Here is a 6,537-nt window from a genome sequence, read left to right on the forward strand (position 1 = left end):
GTTCGCGAAGGACGGGCTGCGCTTTGGCACAAACCCTTGCTTTAATAACAAAATTTGGAGTATGAAATGATGCCAAGTTATTATTACTAGTGTGCGGAATAAGCTAACCCACGGGTACACGAAACGGGTGTACGCTCCGGCGAGGGCATACCAGCATGGTACAATGGTAATGACTGAGCTATTACGTTGAGACTTTGTTATTGTTAGGTTCAGTCAGCTTATTGTTTATCTTGTCTATCAACATTCCTGAAGCTAAGGCAGGTAGCCAAGCCAAGACACTAAACGGAGAACGAAAGTGGTTGGCATCAAATGCTACTAATATACTCATCTCGGCATGGAACATTAATAGCTTAGCCACTTTATAATATCAGAGACTTTAGTAAACAGAAAACCTTTAGGGTTCTTCGAGTGCCGACATATTTCAGACATATATAACCGATGGACGGTTAGTTATCTGGGTAATAGTCTAATTTGTATATTAATCTCTACTGCAGTGCACGGCCAGCTGGCCCGATGAGCTAGAGATGGCTCTACTCTTCGGGAGTCTGGAGCCCACTGTAACAACCACAAAATATTTCAGGTAGGGTCAGGTACATAACTTCCGCCTTTACTTCAATGAGTATAAACCAAGTGAATTAGCTGACCTGCAAGCCCGAGAAATATGAAAAAACGTTCGAGAGCTAAGGAACGGCACCGCAAGAAGTGTAAATATGGCCCGTGCAAAGGCTCTTCGCGTTTTAAGGCAAAACTTATGTAATTTATATGTGCCTAAAATTAAGTGGACAAGTACATGTTCATAATCGACAAGATGGAAAGGTACTTCTGCAATTCCAAGTACATCTAGCCACTAAATGTGCAATCTGTAGACGAGCAGAATAGCCTGTCTTCATGATTAAAATAAATCTTAAAACTCATTAATGTTTATATAGTCAGAAAAGTCAAGCCGGGTTTCGTAACGTTACAATTGTACTGCGAAAGGAGTGGCTCTCTAATTTTAGATTTTTGGAGCCACTCCTTTCCCTGCTAGCTGGTTTACAGGCTAGGGTTCGGGAACCCTGTCCTTCTTTGCTTAAAGAGGTTCGCCACACCTTCTGCATGTGACCGGTCGGGTCTTTCTCTCTTCGTACTAGCTTTCGCAAAGCGATGTGACCACTACTTAGATACCAGTAGGCAATTTCCAACGAGCGCTTGGCTGATTTCAAGAAAGCGGCCTGTCGTTTTTGTGAGAGCTGCGGTTGGCCGATATCGACCCTTTGGGAGCTTTGTTGGAGTGTTTGACTTAGGGTTGGCAATAGCTAATTTGCAATAACTAGTTTGCAAGAACTAGGAACCTCCGGAACCTACCTGCCATTTAGGACCCCACCAAGCAAGTGCTTGAATGTAAATGCTCGTCGCTCCGTACCGGACTAGCGTGAAGTGGGCCTTTGCGTCCAGCCTTACACCCGATCCCAATGTTTAATCAGGCCACACCACATCCCAATGCGCTTAATGGGTGGGTGGGAGGGTCTTCGGCTGGTCCGCAAGTTTGAAGTCTTGGGTCCGGAGCGGCGGTAAGATGCTTGCATTTATGACAGGGAAATTTATTGGCTTCCCTTGCGCCTTACTGTGGTCTCCAATGCGCGTGGTCGATTTACGCCCTGTTCGTCTGCCTACTTGCATCTCGGCTGACCTCCTTCTCCTTAGGTTTAGATTATTTAAATGTAATCCGCTGATTCCCGGTTGTCCTGAATGTGCGAATCATTTTGATGCGTTTCCGTACCGCTGTCGTGCCCAGGTCGATGGCTTTGCCTTTCTTGGCACTGGCGCGACTGGCTCCGTGCAACCTTCCTTTGTTCCTGGTCGGGGCTTGCGTGGCGTGGTGAGGTGTCGCCGAGCGATTGTGTTGTCCTTTGCGCTTCCGATAGACGGGCCCGGCTCTCCGCAGGTCCCTCTTCACCCTGGCGGCCTCGGCCTTCCGGGGGGTCCGCTTTCCCTGGTTGGATTGTCGGCTCCATCTCTCGAGTCTCCGCCTTTGGCGCCTTCTGTGGGTTATCTGTTTGCTGTCCCTGTTCTGTGTGCGATGTTGGCTGATTCTCGTGCCTCGCGCTTGCCGTAGGGATTCTTTCCTGGCCCTGGGGTTGTCGCCGGCGCCGCCGCCGGATCTGCCGGGCCCTCCGTTAGCCGGCCTTTTCCGCTGGGCGTTTCTGCCCAGGTTGGTATAGAAAGTCCTTTGGCTGTTGGCCCGCTCTAGCGCTCTCCTAAGCGATTCTCTCGGCTGCAGGCACCTGCCCCCTTGGGTGTGGCTCACGGTCGCCTAGACCCAGTAATCGCTCGGCTCCGCCCTTCGCCCCTCATTTCAGCCGCGGATCAGGAAGCGTCTTACCAGCGGGGTCTGGCCGCGGCCAACCAGATGCTCCTTGGGGCTCTAGCCTCTTCTACGGTGTCCCGCCAGGATGGTGCCGCCACTGAGTTCCTGAGCTGGCTTTCCAGCCATGGTCGCGGTCGGAACTGGTGGAGTTGTACGCCAGACGACGTACTCGTCTATATGACGGTTTGGTGGCTGCCCCGGCATCAGGGCCGAAGTGGTGGCCCCGTTGGGCCTGCCGCTGTTAAATCCCACCTGTCCGCTCTGAGTGGTTTCTTCAGCCGTGTGGGCCGGTGTGGTCGATTCGACGTCTCTACCGGCCAAGGCAACCCTTGCGATTGCGTCTGGGTCGAGGATTTCCAAGCTTCGTATCAGCGGTCCCAGGTCACCACGGGTTACACCGAGGTTTCGGCCGTACCTTTGTCTCACAACAAGTACCGTGCTCTCGTGGGCTACTAGTGGTCGCAGGTGGCGGTGACTGATGAAGCTTTGCCCCGACTGGTCTTCCTGCGGGATCTGCTGTGTGTGCTTCTCCTGTGGCAGACTGCCCAGAGGGGCCACGATATCGGGAAGCTGGGGGTGGGTGACTTCGTCGAGCCTTCCCAGCCCGACCGACCGTACTCTGGTTTCCCGCTACCTCCGCCATGGTCCTGGGGCCCCGGTGAAAGCCATACCCTCTGCTTCCGTCAGCGGGGGACTAAGACCTACCGGCTGGTGCGTGCCCCCCCGGTGCTGCTGCGGCCCAACAGTGAGGACCCCCCCTTTTGCATCCCGCGTACTCTGGCTTTGTATATGTGGTCTTGTGCCCAGCCTGGTGCCCCTCCTGGGAGCGCTGTCCAAGACACGCTGTTTCGCCCGCTGACGGCGGACCAGCGGGCTTTCAAGGCGGAAGCGCTGCAGAGTGCCACTCTTGCCGCGCGGTTACGACTCCACCTGCGGGCTGCTCGGTTGTACGACGGGGAAACTGTGCATAGTTTCCGCCGTGGTGCCCTGCAGGCCGCTGCGTCGGCCGGTGCGGGAGTTCCCGCCCTGATGGAGTTCAGCCAGCTTCGGACTCCGGCGGTGCTGGAGCGTTACCTTGATCCTCATCGTCACGACCGCAATGTGCGGCCCCGCAACTGAGTGCCTGCTTCTCGTCTTAGCGGGTTTTGCGATTGTTAGACGGTTTACTTTAGTCGCCGGAGGTCTCTGGGCGGTACGTCTAGGGTGACTGGTTGTGTGGTCTTGTCGCTCGCCCCCACCCCAAACTACACCAGGGGGGGGGACGGGAGGGGTGTAGTTTGGCTGGCTCTTGGTTGTCTCTACCCGCTACCTTAGCGAAGAGACGTTAAAATGGTATTGAGAGAGAGAAACTGATTTGCGCGGATGCTCGGTATGTTGGAGTTCACTTGCTGTCGTACCACCGTTGTTGCGAGCATTTAAGTCTCTGTAAGGCTTCAAGGTAACATTTTTGCTCCCCCGTACGTATTTCCACTCCAGTCCAAGTTCGTTGCGAAGACGGATGAAAACCTCAAAAGCACGCACACAGCGATAGTGGTCCGGCAAGGCGCCTGTCGGGGGTTCGATTACATGCCGGGATAACTGGTTTAGCTACATCTGCCCACTGGTGCAACCTCCCTCTTGCTTAGATAACAGTAACTGGCTGAGCAAGTCGCAACCAACTGCCAAGTGCTAAACCTGTCACGCTCAGCTCCTCTTTTAATGTCATTGGAATCCTGAAAGAAATTCGAAAGGCCAATGTTGATAATTCGTGCAGAACTTGGGCGCATTGTAGCGTGGAGAGATCTCGGTACTGGTTCTGGAGCGAACTGCTATGGACGAGACATCAAATGCACGTACGGCACCGGGGGCTTATTACCTAGATAGGCTTGGATGGGTCTGGGGATTTACAGGATGCACGTGGAGGATCGTTCCTCCTCTCTGGCGATCGGAGATGAATCATCAACAGCTTTGTGCTATTGCCGTGCATGCGCACTCGCCTGTTGCCTTCCACATGCGGAAGGTATGCGATTCATGCATTACTGCGTTCATCGCCGACCGCCATTGCCTTTGAAACCGAGGTCCCGTTCCGATTCATTGCGGGGCTGTCCACTTGTGGGGTCGGCATAAATTCAGTCATCCAGGTCGTAATCCAGAAGAGTAGTATTTTGTCGTCTGTCGCCCTCCCTCGTCCAGTTCAGATGATTCTTAGTTGTGTGTCCTTGTAGATAGAATTAAATGCCCCTCACCTCCCTTCACCTCACCCTACCACACCGCCCATCTGGCTCCTGTGGGGACCCAGACAGGTGGCTCGACAGTCCGTACACAAGGTTTCTTACTTGTACAATAATTGCCGTACACGCATCACTACTTCTTCAGCAGTAGCGCATGCATCCCCGACCCCGGCGATGTGATCTCTCGCGCGACAGACATACATGTGTACATACAGACGTCAACAGTCCTTCCCCTTGGCCCTCGTCCGTCCCCCCTCCCTTTCCTTCCGTTTCACCTCTCCTCTCCTTTCCCTTTCAATTCTTATATGATCATATTTCCCCTCAAGATTAACTTCCGGTCACCAAAATTCGTTGCCTATGTGCAGAACTGCAGAAGCTTCCCCCGCCTGCGCCTGTGTACGGCATAACTATGTGTGGATGACAGACCCACAGGTAGCTATCCCGTATCCGCCTGATAGACCCCTCACTAAAACACACACACACATAAACCTTTCCCCCTACTTTTATCATACATGACATATATACATACAGTCCCACAATGCCATGCCATATCCAACAGCTCCCGCCCTCCAGGCCATGTTTCCCATCAAGCCCTTTTGAGTTCACAGCATCAAGATCCTGCATTCCAAGCTCTCCACCACTTCCAACGCAAACCAAGCATTGGCTCCATCGTCGCCGTCACCGCCGCCGCCGCCCTCGTCCATAGTAGTTCGGAACTTCCGGTCCACGCCGTTTGGTTGCGCTGAAGCGCAGGCTTCCCACACCCCTCCACACGCTTCCCCACTTCGTACCCCTCCGCCCACGGTGCGGAGACGGCGACGGCGATCAAGCGGGTTCCACAGCAGCTGTACGTACTGCTTTTATATTATTCCACCTTACTTGAAGGCCCTACGAATAAGACCTAAACCCTTGCTGACCTTTCAGCCACACATGCCAACCTTGCCTCCGTTACGTTTCCCACGAACATCACTGCCCATCCCGTACAACCCAACCGCAACCAAACTGCAAATACAGTTTTTTCTGTTGCAGTAGCTTTCGTTACCCTTGTCGCCAGTAGCGGCAGCTTCAGTTTATTGACTGCGGATGCAAGGATGCAATGGCATCGGAATAAGCTGGTGTTTGTTAGCCAGCCATTTTATTCTTGGTTGTTTAGGTAGTTCGGCGGTCGATACGGCCCCCCCTCGACCCAGCCGGATCAACAGTCTGCATTCAACCGCCCTAGTAATAGATGCGGGACGTCGAGGCATACTCCAGTGACAGAGCGGGCAAGTCCGCCATTTTGGCCAAATCGGGGTCGGCAGCCTTCAGTTTAGCCATGGCCAGCTTCTGCAGGGCGCGAAGGCAGATCAGCGTGTGCATGGTGTTGCGATGGTGGGCGCAAGGATGAGGTAAGGTGGGTGGGTAGGTTTAGACCTGTGAAGGGACTCAACCAAAAACACAAGGCGAACACATTTCCTAAAATCCTCGGCTGCCCCCGGCAGCCCCCTCAGCAATGCACATATCGCTCACAGGGGCAACACTTCAACCTATTTGGCCATTCTGCAAGCTGCACCCATCCCTCCGTGCCTTCCTTCCCCTCTCGACCCCCGGCAAGCACCGCGCCACCGGGATCAGCCAGATACCTCTCCAGTTCTTCCTTAAGGGCTCCTTCCTCCTTACGAGCCCAGAGGCCCCGCAAAACCCTAGACCCCACCCAGCCAACCGCTGCGCCCGCATGAACACACGTGTCTGCTCCGTTCCGCCTCACCGTGAGGCCGTGTGGGTATTGCTGGCTGGTGTTTTGAGCCAAAGTCTTGGCCGCTGTAAGTTGCTCGTACAGCACCTGGGGGAAGGGGATGAGGCAGGGGTGGGTGATGATGGAGGGGGTAAAGATGGGGGGATGTTGATGGGGTATTTGGGTTTCGTAGCCAAGCAGCAAGTGCAGCAGCACAGTGAGTTTAGAGCGGGGCTGACGGGATGCTGGTGAGGCCGCTGCGCTAC

Source organism: Volvox carteri, assembly GCF_000143455.1.
Source record: "Volvox carteri f. nagariensis unplaced genomic scaffold VOLCAscaffold_64, whole genome shotgun sequence".
Classification (NCBI taxonomy): Eukaryota; Viridiplantae; Chlorophyta; class Chlorophyceae; order Chlamydomonadales; family Volvocaceae; genus Volvox; species Volvox carteri.